This window comes from Podarcis muralis, chromosome 8, assembly GCF_964188315.1.
Source record: "Podarcis muralis chromosome 8, rPodMur119.hap1.1, whole genome shotgun sequence".
Lineage (NCBI taxonomy): Eukaryota > Metazoa > Chordata > Lepidosauria > Squamata > Lacertidae > Podarcis > Podarcis muralis.
In genome coordinates, this window is record NC_135662.1 from 24,697,080 (window position 1) to 24,715,470 (window position 18,391).

At 42.0% G+C, this 18,391-nt stretch overlaps 1 protein-coding gene across 2 annotated transcripts in view; it reads right to left on the reverse strand.

Moving 5' to 3' along the window:
• The window catches only part of SDC2 (syndecan 2), a 62,356-nt gene that overhangs the window by 20,040 nt on the left and 23,925 nt on the right, over positions 1-18,391 (reverse strand). The window lies entirely within an intron of this gene.

Below are 18,391 nucleotides of genomic sequence, written 5' to 3' on the forward strand. Positions count from 1 at the left end.
TTATCTATGGTTTTAGTTAAAGCTGCAAGTGTCACCCCCACTTTACATCTTATCTATATAGCACAACATGCACCTTCAATTAGAATTCCAGTACTTTGCAACAGTACAAAAAAAGCAACCCCTTCATGTTAAACTGAACTTCTCCAAAGTTAATCTGAAGTCTGCAAAGGGTTATGGCAGACCAAAAAAAATGCATTTCTACCATTTCAACCTCTCAGTGAAGACAATAAGCTTTAGAGCTTGTAAAACCAGAATATCAAATGTTAGCACGGAATAGTAAGAGCTCCGCGCTGTATCTTAGAAGGGGGGAGGTTTTTCTCTCTGTTTTTTGAAAGCGGGCGATCTGAGTATAAAGAGAGGGAAAACCCTTCCTTTTAAGTCCTTTATTATGAAATAGCTATTCCTAGATTCCTGAAATACCTACAATTCTTTTCATTCAGTACTAAGAAACTCTTATAAGCTTAATGAAATGAAGAAACACTATCCTTTAACAAAGACAAGATGCTTCAAGAAACAGGAGGAATGTTCATTCAGCATCTCACAACAGTGGAAGACCATTAGGGGGGGGGGGAATATAAAGTTCAATAAAGCAGCAGATATGAAAAATGGAGTTGATAAAGTAACCAATCCTTAGGAAGTTTCATTAATAGTGAAAGTGTCAAGGGTGAATAGTGAAAAGGGTCATGTAGTATAAAGCATGAGCTTTGGGTGGGGAATGCTGCTTTGTTGCAGAGAAAAGGCTATGCAAACTATTTTTACAAAGATGTGAATGCAGTTCTGCAGGTGGAAGCTTAGCTGCTTAAACAGAAGCAGGCTGGCAACGTGGTTGTTCGATCTGTTCATATATTTAAAGCTTGATGTCCAAGTTAGGCTTATAAGAGAAAAATCATTTCTGGAACAGTTTTCATTAAACACAAACTCTAGATTATTTGAAAATTAAGCTGATTGTCAAGTCTTAGGCTGCAATCCTAACTGCATTTATCTGTGAGTAAAGGTGGAGCTCAGGAGACGCCGGTGGCGCTGTGGGTTAAACCACAGAGCCTAGGACTTGCCGATCAGAAGGTCGGCGGTTCAAATCCCCACAACGGGGTGAGCTCCCATTGCTCGGTCCCTGCTCCTGCCCACCTAGCAGTTCAAAAGCACGTCAAAGTGCAAGTAGACAAGTAGGTACCACTCCGGCGGGAAGGTAAATGGCGTTTCCGTGCGCTGCTCTGGTTCACCAGAAGCGGCTTAGTCATGCTGGCCACATGACCCGGAAGCTGTACGCCGGCTCCCTCAGCCAATAAAGCAAGATGAGCGCCGCAACCCCAGAGTCGATCATGACTGGACCTAATGGTCAGGGGTCCCTTTACCTTTACCTAAAGGTGGAGCTCAGTGGAAAGGCATCTGCTTTCCATGCAGAAGGTCCCGGGTTCAATCCCCAGCATCTCCAGGTAGGGTTGGGAAAGACTGAATGCCCCAGAGAGCAGGTAATCAATGTAGACAATACTGAGCCAGCAGGACCAAAGTTCTGACTCAGTAGAAGGCTGCTTCCTAGCTTCCTCTGAATTCAATAGTACTTCTGAATAGACATGGTTAGGAAGGCATTGCAATTCTGGAGGAGGCATAGCTCAGTGGGAGAGCACCAGTGAAAACATCCTGAATTCAATTCCAGGCATCTCCAGAAAGAGTTAGGAAACACCGCTTGGAGAGCTGGCCAGTCAGTGCATGTCCTGGTACACTGCCATCATCTCTGACCATTGGACACACTGGCTGGGGCTGATACGGTAGGAGAAGGGGCCCAAAATACCTGGAAAGTGCCAGGTTGGGGAAATCGTATAGACAATACTAAGATAAACGGACCAATTATCTGACTTTCTATAAGTTAGCTTCCCACATTCCTAATCAAAGCAACAATCTGGTAAGTAAAAAGCACGGAGGAAAGTGAAAACAGGAACACTTCCTTCATTTTTTTGTTTTGCAAAATGCCATCACATTAATTCCTACCAGTGGAAACTGGAAATTGAAGAAAACCACAATATGAATTGTTTATTAAAGGATGTGATGCTATTTCTAAACCTGACACCACCTCTTGGATGATGTCAAACAAGTGGCAGAAGATAGGAATTCAGATTCAATCTCAAAGCCATCAGCAGTAAATTGTGTTGTTGTTTTTTAATGATGTTAACATGAAGGTTGCTGTTATTGGGAGAGGACTGGCAGTGCACATAACAATCCTAGGTCCAGTGAAATGATGTAGGACTGTGAAACTAGGCAGTCAAAGCTCCAGGGCTTTCACTGAGCTCTGTTATAGAATTTACAAAAAGCAGGTTAACATACAGGCCACATTTGCATGATTCTGGCTCACTGTCATGGTTGACCATGAATGAGCAGCATGGAGGTTGATCACTTCCGCTTTACTCCTCCCCTGCCACTAGCAGAACTTAACAAACAAGGAAACCTTGGCTACCCATTATGTCTGAGCCAAGGATTGTTGTTGTTTTCTTCCAAATGAGCCATGGCCCATAAACCAACAACAAATCCTTGCCTAACGTTGGCTAGAAATGATAGTTTGTTAGAAAACAGCAAATCAACAATGACCGATTCGGATACAACAGAGAAGCCAAGCAATTGTGAAGTTGCACTAGCACCCTACTCAGGCATGGTAAACCACAATAATCCAAAAGCTTTGTTTTATTGTTACATGAGAATTTGACTATGGAGAAGCCAGTTTAGCCCCAAGTTCCAACAAATTCAATCCAACAGATGAAAGATTAAAAAGAGTTAAAGGCCCACAAGATGAAGTTACAGACACCAGATTACTTTGCTCAGGACAGAGAAGGAATCACAGCATGCTTCCTGATTAAAGTAACAGAAACAAGGAGGAGGGCTCAAAGAATCTGGTGTCAAAACTAGATTAGTCCAAGACAAAATAATGGGCAAGGAGTAACAAGAAAAAGCAGGCCGCCAGCTGGCACTTTCAAATAATCAAGATGGCCATTAGCTAGAGGAACAAGTTCCATACCTTCTCTGTGAGAGTCCTATCTTCTTTAGATTATTGAGTACACTGAATACACATCACAAAACTTAAAGCGTGGGAGCAATTCTTTATAAATGAAGGAAATGGATGGGCTGAACTATCAAGACTCACCACTCCTCGCCCAAAAAGCCCACCTTGAAATATTTTACAGAAGTCAAATTGGATAGAGAGGTGGCATATGGCTGTGTACACAACGGGGGGTGGGGAATGACTGCAACTCCTGAAGGAAGATATTTCACACTTATTACCAGACAGGAGGCAAAATTGTGATAAATGCAGTATTTATGTGGTACATTAACCTCCTAAGGGCTTGATGTGTAAACAGCCAGGGCTAATTTCTGCTGGTTCGAAAGGGAGGGAAGGGGATTGCACATGCATTCGAATGAAACGTATTTGCTATTGTTGTGGACTGCAACTAGGGAAAAAAGAGATATGTGAAATCTTTGTTAGCACTGCAATTCAGGTGCAAGTGGGGTGGGGGTGGGGGTGGGAGGGGGAGATAAACAGCCCACCAGGCAGCACAAGAGAAGAAATTGGGTCTAACTCCAAGCTGTAATTTAATCCCTAGAAAGTTTAATGTATTGCTGAAAGCATATTATTTGGCTATGCAAAACAGCCCTGCTTTCCTCTGTTAAGTGTTTGTAGAGCTTGGCAGGTTATGGAGCACAATGTGGTCCTGATTAATAGCTTCTGATATCCTGTGATAACGAAGGCATTAGAATTTATGTCACACCTTACTTGCCTGGGGGCAGAAGGAACAATTTCTTACAGTCCTGAGCTTGGACAGGAATAAAAAGAAAATAAAGGAACACAGGCTTGAGTTTGAAGCTTGCTGGAAGAAGTTGCTGAGTGGTTACTGGCTGCCAGGAGTAGCTTCAGCTCAGAAATATACTAAGGAGTAGGACTGGTGTTGCTAGTACCACCCGCATTGCTTGCTTCCTCCTGATGGACTCAACCTGCTCATTTCTAATGAACTGTTCATTGCAGAAGGCAGCAAATGGTCTCTAGTGTTCTCATCACAAAAACTTGACCCTGTAAAATAGCATTGGGGAACCTCTGGTGTGCTGCCTTTTCAGCTGCAATAGAGTCCCATATCTGAAGAGGCTGATGACCACTGCTATATGCTTATCAACTTTTTGAAAAGAAGGGAGGGAGGGAGGATAGAAGGAAGGAAGGAAGGAAGGCACTCTATCAAGGGAAGGTTGAACAGGGCCATCTCAAGGACCTGTGAATCTTGAAGACAGCTTTGGCTTTAAAATACTGTTGGATAAATTCATGGAGAAATAGGGTAGAAGTGACTCACTAGTCATATGCTATCTCCAGCTTCAGATGTTGCATGCTTCTGAATACCAATTCCCGGGAAGTAAAGGGGAGATTGTCACCCATTTTCCTAAGTAGAACACTTTTTTTGGGGGGGTGACACTCTCCTATTGTCTCCATGGAACTTTTGAAACCAGCAACTGAAAAAGTCAAAACAGTAGCAACTTCCAGGAGAGAATACAATTTCCTTCATTGCCCCTGCAGAGATTTTGTAAGTCAACACTGAATTTTATGTGCAATATGCAGTACAAACCATCCCTTGCGCAGGTGTTCAGTTCCAAGGGATCTGTGTACACCTGAAAATATGCATACTCAACCTGCCCCCATGGAATTGGCCACATGCAAGCATCTCTAGTCTTCTGGAGCCAGCACACCAAAAGGGCCTTGGCCCCCCAAGCAAGGCAGAGAGCTTTTACGCTCTTTGCCTTGCTTACCAGGCAAGCCCCACTCAACTCACTGGCTCTGGAAGTCATGGGGTGCTCATGGGAACTTGGATGGCCCTGTGAGGTCTCAAAGGAGTATTTCACAGCCCATACACTCAGCGGGACTTGCCCCCAAAGCAAGACAGAGAGCCTGAAAGCTCTTTCTGCACTGCAAAAACCCACGTGAAGATAACATATAAGATGCCCACCTTGAATTTAACTTGCAAAATTTTAACCAGCCAAACTTCAACCATGTATGGTTGAAACCTCACAAGCTAAATGTGTGTAAGATGTGATCATACTGTATTCATTTTCACTTACGGCCAACCACGTTGGAGGCCTGTTTTCAAGCAGAAAAGTGGACTATAAATATTTTTAAAATAAATAAGCATTCCCCGAATTTTGTGCCTGTGGGTTTTCCATGGAGCCTTCTGGCTGGCCACGATGGAAAACAAGATTAATTAGATGGGAGTCCGTCTGGATCACACCAAACGCCTGCAAATGTTCTCAGTGTGTGTGTAGCGCTGTTTGGCAAAGATGGGCAACAACCCAAAGAAGTAACTTGTGCAGAGCTGGGTTCATATTCACTGGTTGATCTACGAAGCAATCCTTTTTTCTTTTTTGGGTCATTGTTTCTAGGCAGGGAACAGAACAGCTGTATCTCCATAATAAAAAGTCAAAACACAATGAAGAAATCACTCTTGAGTAAGGATTTTCGAGGGATCCAAATGGGTCCCAAAGCAAGATGTCTTTGAGTCAACAATGACTCAATGGCAATTGTCTGATTTATGGTATCATTTTCATTACTTCCCTTGTATCCCTTTTCAAAGAAAAAGAAAAAGCTGGTTGAGTTTGCAGACATGAAATCAAGCACCTTAGAGACCCCTGTTCAGCTGCAGATAAGAACCAACACAACAGCTGCCTTCTGTACAACACAATCTTCTCCGTCTCCAACACCATTCCATGTGTCAGTTCCTAAAATATTTGCTGTTTATATTTAGGATTTAGGACAGTTCCAAGGTTTACATTGCCTGTAAGGGCACTTTCGCATGCTGAGGTCTGCTCAGCAGCAGGACACAGCAGCTTAATGCAATGTGCAATTATTAGGATTGTCTGTTATCCCTGGGGTCCACACCTAGTCATATCTGCTCCCCAACACTCATAATGGAGAAAGCTGCACAGACTGTAATATGCCAAGTAAATTCCATGATCACCAGACAAACCACATCCATGATCTCAGCGCAAGCCGGCAACAAGATGGACAACTGGCCATTTTTGTCCATCACATCATTGTCCCACCGCCACAAATTTATTATAGGGTGACTGATCATAAAAGGCGCAAAAGTTTCCTTTGAGTAGTTTCTTATTAATATGTATGTCATTTGAACTAGGGTAGATTCAGCATAACCACAAAGCGAATTTGAGGTAACCTCAAATCCATGTAAGTCTTGTTCAATATATGTTCTAGTTTGTTGAACAAGTTAGTTTTTTTTAAAAAAACAAACCTCATTCAGCGTATCCCTGAATCCCTGAATAGATCATGTGCTAGAAATTCAAACCACAGAATTCCATCGGTGAGGCAGGAGAAAGTCGCAACTATTTGTTCTTAGTAACGTTATGTTTTTTATGGAAGTGAGAGCTGGACCATAAAGAAGGCTGATCGCCAAAGAATTGATGCTTTTGAATTATGGTGCTGGAGGAGACTCTTGAGAGTCTCATGGACTGCAAGAAGATCAAACGTATCCGTTCTTAAGGAAATCAGCCCTGAGTGCTCACTGGAAGGACAGATCCTGAAGCTGAGGCTCCAATACTTTGGCCACCTCATGAGAAGAGAAGACTCCCTGGAAAAGACCCTGGTGTTGGGAAAGATAGAGGGCACAAGGAGAAGGGGACGACAGAGGACGAAATGGTTGGACAGTGTTCTCGGAGCTACCAGCATGAGTTTGACCAAACTGCAGGAGGCAGTAGAAGACAGGAGAGCCTGGCGTGCTCTGGTCCATGGGGTCACAAAAAGTCGGACACGACTAAACAACAACAACAAAGTTATGTTTACTGCATAGATTTGTCCAGTTTTGCAGAAATGGAATTGCACAGTAAAATCTTGTTAGAGATGGGCGTTAGGAACTTCCTAAGAGTCAGGCCCATCTAGTCCAGCATCCTTTTCTTACAATGGCCAACCAGGTGCCTCTAGGAAGCCCACATGCAGGACGTGAGCACATCAGCACTTTCCCCTCCTATGGTTTCCAGCAACTGGTATTCCGAAGCAGTGGAGGTAGAGCATGGCTATTGGTATTAGTAGTCATTGAGTGAGATGCAGTTGGTATTGATGAAACTTGGCCTCCATCTTGGAACTCACAAGCCTTGCCTGGAAAAATCCTCAAAGTCCACAGAGAATGTACAGCGCAGACATATATTCAAAGCATAATGCCACTTATGAGAGTCAAAAATGGACATGGGCATGTATTTAAGGGTTGGCTAAAACTACCCAAAATCAAATTAAATGCTATGACTATTTCTGTCACATGGAACCCCTCTCCAGGGAGGCACATATGGTTTAGCATTGCTGGTTTTTAAAAGAACTTTGAAAATATTGTGACTCCACATTTAATTAATTTGCTGTGCTGGGGAGAAAAAACGGCTACGGGCTTTTAATTTTGAATTATATTTTTGTTCTGATCTGTAGCTAATTAATTTGCTGGGCTGGGAAATTGTTCACAGCTGCTAAGGTTTAACTTTGAAACGGTACTTAAAAGTACTGCAGTGTTGTGATGTTTTATATGATTTAATAATAATAAATAGTAAGCCGTCTTGCAAGGGCAATGTGTCCCAAAAGGTGGAGTACAAAGGCATTAAACAAACAAATAAAGCTTTAAATTGCTTATCATTCATCACAGTGGGAAATTATATACTGCCTAAGCAGGAATGGATCAAAACTTAACTGAAACATGCCACAAAAGCAGCATACAATCTCACACAATCATCATGAAAATTCAAAATAATAAAAAACACCCAATTATCTAAACCACCATTATTTAAAATTGTTTAACGAAACAAAACGCTAGATTCCACTATTTTCTCAAAACTTTCCAACATCACTGAAAACTGGATCAACGAACCTGCATCATTCAACAAGACATGCATTTTCACCTGAATTTTAGGTTTGAAACAACCTAGGGCTAACTTCAAGCCTTGCATAGTTTGGGATTAGGGTACCTAAAAAAAAAACCCAACTGATCACTGCATTCTGCGGAAGAGGGAATCCTCCCTTTGATATCATATCAAGAGGTCCATTCTGCACAACACCAGAATTGGGCCTTTAGTGTGGAAACACTTATCCTTCAGAACTCCCTCCCACTGTAAACCATACAGGCATTCTTCTTTCAACAGGCCTTCTAAACAGAGACCTGTATCTCAGTTGGTATCTGCACTGGATTTGAACTGACTTTATGCTGTTGTTGTTTTCGATACTGTTTTAACTGTTTTCATATCTGTAACTGCTTTCCATAGTATTATAGTGTGCATCGCTTCTGGGTGCCTCACAGTGAGCGATTAGTAAATGAAATAATAGTAATAATTCAACACCAAGCAGTGAGGCAAGGTCTCCCAAGAGTGAAGAGTGTTCTTCCATACCAGTTGTAAACAATCCAATGTCTCCTTGCTTTCCTTGGTCCACCAGTTTCACCCCTTCCCCCCATGCCCAACCCATTCTGTGGCTCCATTGCAATGGGGCCTTTGACAAATCACCACTCTGTGGCAGTGTAGAGCTATACAGCACAAGGCAAAGCCAGCAACCCCCCATCTATAACCGCAGCCCCCCTCTAAACTTCCCCCAAAAGCAGAGTCATAGGTGTCTGCATGGCAACAAATGTAGAATGAAACAGATAACTCATACAAAATATTTTGCTTTGCATTGCCTTGTCTTTCAGAATAATTAATAAAAGCCAACTTGGAGCCTAACATATTTTAGAATTAGCCATCTATTTATTATAGGACATTCCTAGTTCTTTATCATAAAGCCTTTCATTCTGCAGTACCCCCAACCAGAAGCATTCAAAAGCAACCAAACCCTTCAGCTGCCAACAATGAAATCCAGCACATGATTCAACTTTGGTTTATTGTTCCACTGTCCTAAAAACACTTCAGAAAACACAAAAGTTTCTAAGGAAATTTGCAGGAAGGCCAAATCCCATTTCTTCTTGGAACTAATTTGGTTTAACAACTTGCTGCTACCAGTTCTTCTCAAAAGCCAGCAAAATGTCCTTCTAACTACTGTTTTGAGACCATGGCAGACTGCAAGACCTACATAAGGCTTGAGAATTTAAGGCTTCAGCTGCAGAGAGGCATGGACTCTTAACATCTAAGTCATATTAATCATCATCAGCAACATTTTGTGCAAGCTGAAAAATACTCCATGATTGGAAGTAAGAAGGCAATCAGTCATTCTTCAATACTAGGTTGAAACATTTCCCTCATTTCCTCGAATGTGCACTTACAGTAATATAATAATTTTCCAGGGCACAACCTCTACAGATCCAGACGGCAAGACTCAGTTAACCCATAAGGGAGGCTGCCTTGCACAGAGTCATATCAGTAACTCATCTAGTTCAGTATTGTCCATATCAACATAGCCCAACCTGATGTCTCCCAGAGATTATGGCCTCTGTCCCATCCAGCATGGCCAAAGATAGGGATGGGTGAATCTGTCCATTTTGCTTCCTCTCAATTTCTTATTGACCCCACCTCCTGCGTTCCTAAATTCAGTCCTCCACATTTCCAAATCATTTGTGATTATTATTTTTAAGTCCTCATGAAAATCCATCAGCAAATATATCCTAATATGCACATGTTGCTATACAATCTTGCCCAATAAACCCATTGTTGCAAAGTGATTTCCCTAAATACAATGCATTTTAATGTTATTTTCACTAACATATGCATTTTTATGCACACTTTACCCTAGTATATGAATTTTGTACACACTGTTGGCTGGAGAACTACATTGCAAAATTCGGGGAAGTGCAAATTTTGAAGGATCCGGTGTTTCAGTTCTCATTTTGTTTTGGACAGTGTGAATTGGGTAGTTTTGCATTTAAATGCATTTGTGTGGGCTGGCATTTGCACTATCAATTGATACTCTCACCTCCCACTTGTTCAAAAACTGCTATCGGATTTAAACGTGCATAAAAAATGCATTTTAAAATACTTTTTTTAAAAAGAAAAAAATGCTTTAGAAGTAAGTATTCAACTGTCCATTTAAATGCAAATGTCCATGGGAATTTTTAAAAAATGTATTCACAGATATATGCAGAAACAGATTGAATCGTTCAGCCTTAATTTAAAATGTTCGTGCAGATCGTACTCTGCACTTAAAATAATGATTTCGCAGTCATTATTTACTGCCCCATCCTGCTGTGCCCACAAGCGTTCAAACACTTAACTCATGGATGTGGTTCAGATAAAAACCACAAATACACAGACATGCATAAGCACCCTTTAACAGCCTTACAGCATCTTCACCATGACTTATTAGCAAACATAATGTGTGGGTTTGAAATGTGTAAAAAGGGTAAAGGGACCCCTGACCATTAGGTACAGTCGTGGCTGACTCTGGGGTTGCGGCGCTCATCTCGCTTTATTGGCCGAGTGAGCCAGTGTACAGCTTCCGGTCATGTGGCCAGCATGACTAAGCCGCTTCTGGTGAACCACAGCAGCACACGGAAATGCCGTTTACCTTCCCGCCGGAGTGGTACCTATTTATCTACTTGCACTTGACGTGCTTTCAAACTGCTAGGTTGGCAGGAGCAGGGACTGAGCAACAGGAGCTCACCCCGTCGTGGGGATTCGAACTGCCAACCTTCTGATTGGCAAGTCCTAGGCTCTGTGGTTTAACCCACAGTGCCACCCGCGTCCCTTGAAATGTGTAGTGCTCTCCTTTTGTTCATAACTCATAATCACTTCTGCCTGAAAGTTCTGCACAATTCAGTGCAATTAACACCACACCAAGTCCTTCTTTAAGGCATCTTTTTCATCATGCAAACTTGAGGGGGGAGGAGCAGAGGATATGTGAGCCACATCAACCACCCTGTCGTCACACAGTCAGAGGTGCTGCAGCAGAGAAAGTGCTGTGCTTGTAGAAGCTCTCCAAAACATGGAGAACAGTTTCAGAAAAGGTGGGGCTTGCAAATGCATCCCCATTTCCCCCCTCTCACAACTACAACCTCATGGTGAAGAACACATTTGATAACCCACAACTGGAATAAGGTTCCATGGGATTTTGTAGTATCCTGACAATACCATCAGTCATGGTATTCCATGACTTAATATTGAATTGTAGCAATTGTTTTGATGAATCTGTTGTTTTTGCTTTATATGCTATTGTGTTTAGTATTGTTTTTCATGCTATTGTGAGCTGCTTTCAGCTCAACATTTGTTTGTTGGAAAACAGAAATACACATATTGAATCAACTCAAATCAAGCAAGAACACCCACACAGGGCTACAGTAAAAGTGATACCTCATTGATCCAAATTGGGAGGGGTTCCTACGACATACTCTGCGCAAAGGCTGGTGACCAAAACACCTTGTTCAGAACAGATTCAAACACATATTGCACCATGAGAAAAGTCCACCAGACATCGATTCCCTTGCAGCTTCCTCAAGGCCCTGATCTCTACTTTCTGAGCTTTGTGTAAACCTGGACTGGTGGTACTGCTTCAGATTCTAGAGAACTGGAATACACAACATGTGGACTGGATTCTCTAATGTTACAGGGAGTTCAGTCTCCATAACCACAGATATCTGAAGCTAGACTCAGCTCACATACTGTGATGCATTTTTCATCTATTAAGCCCTATTAAGGTTTCTGTAGCAGAACAATATGTTGGCCCAGGAACAACATTTCTCAAGTTCTTTTTTTTTTTAAGGAAAGGTTATGTTGGACACACAAAACATGCTCATGGGGGGGGAGTAATATGTATCCAGCATCACATTACATCTGCAGCACTGGAATACCAGTTTGCCATACACCCTGTCTCTGGATTCCTGGTGTACTAATGCTATATGGAGAGGATGGCAACACAATGCATTTCTGATACTGGCAATGTGCAGAAGGACTAAATGCACACATTTCTTTCACACCACTTTTAAGTTTGGCCTCACCTGCTGAAGACCCATCATTTCTTACTACTCATAATTCCCGCCCCCTATTTTGCCCCAGTTGTACCCAACACATAGCCCAATCCTGAGAATGTTTACTAAGAAGCAAGCCCCACCAAGTTTAGTGGGACTGAGCCTTGAATCCAGATGCTATAGAGCAGGGTTTCCCAAACATGGGTCTCCAGCTGTTTTTGGACTACAACTCCCATCATCCCTAGCTAGCAGGACCAGTGGTCAGAGATGATGGGAATTCTAGACGAAAAACAGATGAAGACCCAAGTTTGGGAAACCCTGCTTTAGAGGTTTACTTAATAAGTCCCTCTGTGTTCAATGGCACTTTCTCCCAAATAATTTCAGCTCAGTATTTTGATTGCAATTCTAAACATAATTGCTAGGAAACAAGTCCTACTTAAAGTCAATTGGACTTTTGTCTTGTTGAGAATCAGGCTGCAATAGAAGCACTTATGATTTGCATCATTCAGACTGTACACAGGTCAAAAAAGCGGGGGATAATAGGCAGGGTGCATTAGATCAGGGAAGAAAACACGAGACAGACGAGCTTACCATACAATGCCCAGAGGCATGCAGACACAAACAAAAAGGTTTACAATCTAATATTACCTGGAGGAAATACAGCATCTATTTCCTCCAATACACCATCTATTGCCTAAGGCAATTCCTCCCATCCCCAATAATCCTTCTAGAACAGTGACCAAGTGGCTTCATAGAGCACAATGAATTCCACTCAAAAGCTTCAACAAGGTTTTTATAAAAGAAAACTAGTAAAATATTTTTTTATAATTACACTGCATTGCACTGCACCCACATGATGCGACTGCATTGTAACATCACAACTAACTCTTACACAAAATATACCACCTAATAATAATAATAATAATAATAATAATTACACCCCACCTATACAGCCACTCTGTGTGGCTTACAGTATATCTAAAAATATAATACAATCATCAAGCATTAGAAACCTCCCAATACAAGGCTGCCTTCAGATATCTCCAAAAAGTTTACAAAAACCTTTTGAGAATAAATATATATATATCTGTCTGGGTTATCAGGAAATGCTTTTTAACCCCATAAAAGTGGTAAGACAAATCTTCTCTCCTGTTGATGTTCAAAACCTTTACTTACTTCCCTGGCAGATTTTGATTGTGGGCTAATATTAGTTGTTTTTCTCAGGCAGGAAGAACTGGAGTTAGGGCATACATAGTTTAGGTGCAATAATGGTGTTGCCAAGGCAGGACTGCGGTTTTGCGACACGAAAGTACTTGCACATTCTGCAAGGCCACGTGCTAAGGAGGGGAACCGTGTAAAACTTGTGGTCAGGATCTGTAGAGTTGTGTGTGAGAGTAAATCTGTTTACCGAGCACGAATAAAGATGTGTGTGCGTTTTGCTTTCTGGTTTCAGTCCTTTGTTCCAAAGGGTCCATCTTGCTACAGAAGGTCCCTTGAAGGGCTCCAGTGGAAGGTGCCTGGCGCATGCAAGTTGTGGCCTAAGACATTTTGCTGACTTAAGAGGAACCGAAAAGGTGCCCATCCACTCCCAGGCCCAACATTTCATAAAAAACCTTGCTGTGCCATTCACCACGTCCCACTACAGTCCAGAAGATGTCCACTAACTTGGATGACATTAAAAGAGGATTAGTCAAATTCATGCAGGACGGTGAGGCATTCAATGGCGACCAATGTTGGGAATCAAAGGCATGGAGAGTGCTGCTAGATTCAGGTCCTGCTTGCATCTGGCTGGCCATCAAGAGAACAAGATGCTGGAGTAGATGAGCCTTTGGGTTGATGCAGGAGGGACATTTTTGCACTTCGAAAACAGTTCTTGCCCTCATCTATCTCTCTAGCTCCAGGCGCCACTAGAGCTAGGTTGCTTTGCTCTGTGCCACATTGCAGAGTTGGCTCTGGGGGGTATGTGCCCTCCTCTGCAAAGCTACAGAATCAAGCTATATCAGGCCCAAAGGTTCTGGAAATCTCAGTTAACACCCTAGCACCATTAGATCATTAGATGAGGTCTTGCTCCATGAACTATGTTATCAGTTCATTTACTGAAGTAATTTTCAGTTGCCTTAAGAGTTATGCCCTCACAAAACAACAATGCAAACAAGTCCAAAGCAAGACGCAAAAATATAACAGCCACATTAGCAAGCAGACAGAATACTTTGGGTCAATGAGTATCCCAAAACTGTGACGCTGGTCCTTTATGGCAGTCATGTCCAACAGGTAGATCGTGATCTACCAGTAGATCAGTGGACGTTCTGTGGTAGATCACTGGTAGATCAGTGGCTCCCCCCAAAGAAGTTTAACAACTTTGATCTGAACCCCCCAAAATGGGGTAGATCACTGCCAGTTTTTAACTCTGTGAGTAGATCACAGTCTTTTGGGAGGCAGCCACCCCTGCTTTATGGTGTGAACAGTTCCCTCCGGAACTGACAGAATGACATTTGGCTGGGACATTGAAACATCCACCAAGAGTACTACACGCCAGCAGTTGTCTGCACTGAGTCTCAGTTTATTGGCCCTCGTCCAGTCCATTGCTACATCCAGCCTCTTGCATACTGCTTCTGTTTAAGTGTTTATTGGATTGTTTTTAATTATCACATGGGATGATTTTATTGGCCAATTATGCAGATTTTCTTTTCAAGTTTGTAAACTCACACAGACTGCCATTCCAAGACAAAAGACCAAGAAACTAGCAGTATTTCTAAACAAACTTCTCTCCATTTTTTATATTTTTTATTTGAAAAGTCATGTTTTCAAGCACACAGACAACATAGGTAGCTGGTATATTTTAAGCAAGTTTAAACACAGCACCAGAACCTACTTTTTACTCTGAAGAAAAGCACCCTGTGTCATATAGCCATCTAGAATATTTCCCCAACAAATAAGGCATTTAATACTTCGTTAAAATAGGATCAGAAATGTGCAGGGTACCCATGGTCAGAAGTGGCCATGTGTCAGGGACTGGTTGGATGCAAAGGAATGGTAGGAGCCAACCCAGGTCTCTTGATGGTGTGTTTGCACCGTGCTGACCTTGACAGTGTCTCCCCCTCTGCCTCGTATTAAGCAGTAGTGATGTAAGGAAGTCAGGTGAGTGCTACTGCCTCATCATGCTGTCTGCTGCTGCTCTGAATGTTGCCAAACTATAGCTCTCACCGTCCCTGACTACTGACTATGTTGGCTGGGGATGAAGGAGTTGGAAGTCCCACAACATTTGGAGGGCACCAATTGGGTGCAGGGAAGACTGTCCAAGAGCGAGCTCTTTTCGCATGGGCTGGCTTTTGGTGTCTGAGGCTAAACCAGCACATTTTCAGTCCTTGTACTCTGGGAAGGATCTGGGTGCATTAAAAAAAAAATGTATTATTTTTTTTATCCAGGATAAAGAGCAAAGACAAAATTCTAAATGAAAGCTAAAGCCGACAATGAACAAAAGGTCGAATTAGCCCCCATGCAACCACAAGACAGCTTTGTACTACAAAAGCTTAAGACTGACAGGCACACAGGCTGACAGAAGTAAGGAAGTTTTTAAGATTAAAGCAGGGGCTGTTTAAATTTCCAGTTGCTCATTTTTTATGCTTTTCTGTCGCTCCCAACTTCTTGCTCACAGTACTTCGTTTTAGAAAAAGCAACGGCCGGTCATGCACCTGGATCCATTTCAGAGTCTTTGATGCATGAACTATTACATTCCACACATAGCAACCCAACAGAACTATTAAAATGTCTCCTCTCATGTTCGAAACAGAGTCCTATATTCAGAGAAGGGGTAGGAGGGAGCATACCTCCAGGTTATGTTTTTCTTTGCTATGTGACTGCACATTCCACACACACACACACACCCCACAAAAAAATTGTGAACGGGGAGAAAGAGCACAAAAGTAACTGCTTATTGAAAGCAGTCCCCTCTCGTCTCGCAAGCTATTCCATTCTATCATCTGAACGGCAGAATTCAAAGAAATCTAAAAATGTATTTTTAACCCAACACACCACTTATTACATATTAATAAAGGAGAAGGACTTAGTAAATGTTAGGAGACAATTTTATTAGAAATATGAATTTGGAGAACTGTCATACAGGTGATATAATGAAATTCAGTTAGAGGGGATATTATTAATGCTATGATTATAAGATATCTGAAGAAATATTACCTTCAGTTTATTTTATTTTATTTGTTTAGTTTATTGTATTGTAAAGTGTTTTTCTTTGTTGTGTGTTTTGTAATGTCTTTTTTGTCATAAATGTGGAAAACCAATACAAAATATTTGGGGGGAAAACAACACACCACTTATTACAGAGAATGACAGGGAAAGTGATTAGTCTAAGTCAAACTCAAGTAACAACTGAGTCAGTGCACCATGTCCTAGCAATGGTTGATGATCCTTCCATACCTTTCTCCCCTCTCCTTTGAGACCCTTTTCACTCACTTTCCATTATTTCCTTTTACCACAGTGCTGCCTTGCATTCTGCATTGCTGCTAAAACCAAGTCAGCATGGTGTAGCAGTTAGAGCACTCCACTAGGGTTAGGGAGATCCAAATGCCTACCCAGCCATGGAACTCAGTGGGTGATCTTGGGCCTGTCACTATCTCATAGTCTAAACTACATAACAGGGTTATTTGGGAGGGGGGCAAAATGAAAGGGGAGCGCATGCTGGAGGGATAGAAGTAACAGTAGCTGCTAGAAACAACTATGGTCGATGTCAAGAACCTAGGTTGGAAGAACAGTGGGATAGAAGTAACAGCAGCAGCTATAAACAACTATGGTCGATGTCAAGAACCTAGGTTACCCTTGTCACCAGAGTCTGGAAACTCAATTTAAATCCCAGTTACAAATAAAACCCATGTTGTGATTGGAGCAAACCATGGAAGTGGAAAGGGGAAGGAGCACATTAAAAGGTGCAAAGGTCTGCTGACTGGATCCAGAACTGAGTGCCAAAAGCAAGCTGGCTGAACTCAGCAGCTCTTGAGTGAACCAATCCCAACAAGGCTTGTATTTGGTGCCCAAACTGAAAAGGTGCTGAATACAAGCCGTAGTTGATGAGGAACAATCAGAAGCACACTGTCACACCCCTGACTGTCCCTTTGCAGTCAGGAATATAGCTGTCTCACATCCGACATCATATGATCTCAGGTGTGGGGCTTGGGAGAAATGGCCTCGTGGACTAAACTGGGGTCCCTGATATGACTTTGTAAGCCAGTGACCCTGAGCGTCTCCACCTGTAGACTAAATGAATTGTTTGCTCTGAAGTGTCTAAACATGGCTAATGAGATCAGGAACATATTCCCACCAGGCTCAAATGCTCTTTTGAGATGAAGGTACATAAATATACAGAAGAAGTTGATCACCACATCTGGAATCCTATTCCATTTTTAAAAATCACTCTGCAACTGAGATTTGCAGTAGTAACGGTGTTTCTGACCCAATTTCGGCTGCACGCACTCCCTACATTTAAAGCCCATGGTCTTCCTCAAATAATCCTGGGAACTGTAGTTTAAACCTCACAGAGGTACAATGCCATTAAAATACAGCTTGCAAGATTATTTGGGGGGAGGTCGTGTGATTTAAATGCATGGTCTATTATTTGCAGAATGCTTTGATATCAGAGTATGCTAGTTCACCATTTTTTTCCTGCTCTTTGGTGTTTTCTTTCTTTCAACAACCACCTAAACTAAACCTGAAACTTTTTTTTTTAAAGGTAAAATACTACTAAGCCATCCTAGCATTTAATGCAGAAACAAAAGAAGACTTACATAAGAAGACTAAGACACTGCATTATCATGTTAACTTGCATTACATTGTTAGCGAAGGTAAGATCAATGCGGCTGTGGTTCTCATACCACCAAGGTAACACAAGAACCCAGTCTAAGATAAACTATTTTATTGTCTCAGGGAATGAACCTTTTCAATCTCCACCGAAAAGCCACTGAATTCACATACTGAAAGACTTGTCCTTGACCGACGGACCACTTGTTGGCTACGGGCATGTCAAAAACAACAAAGAACACTCCAACCTCAGGCTAAATAACACAAATAGTGAGTATTGTACATTTACACAGAAAAGGGCATATAGATGCACTCTTTCCTGTTTAAAACCTTGGGTTTGGAGCAAAGCATTTTTTATGTTGTTTCCAATAATAACCCAGCCCTGGCCCTTCTGTCACCACACACTATTCTAGACCCTCCCCTTATATGTAAGGATATAACTGCAATGCTGTTTTACCACTGCACATTCAGGGACTGGCAAGGGAAAGTTTGGCATCTGGCTCTTTCCAAACATCTAATGTAACATGGACGTTGTTAAGATGCTAAACTAAGCATGATCATTTTGATAAGATATAGTTCCCATATATCAGGGGTTGCCAACTCCCAAGAGACTGTGATCTACTCACAGTGGGGGGTTCAGGTGAAAGTTGTTGAGCCTTTTTAAAGGGAGGAGGAAGGCCCATTTTTTAGGGGTT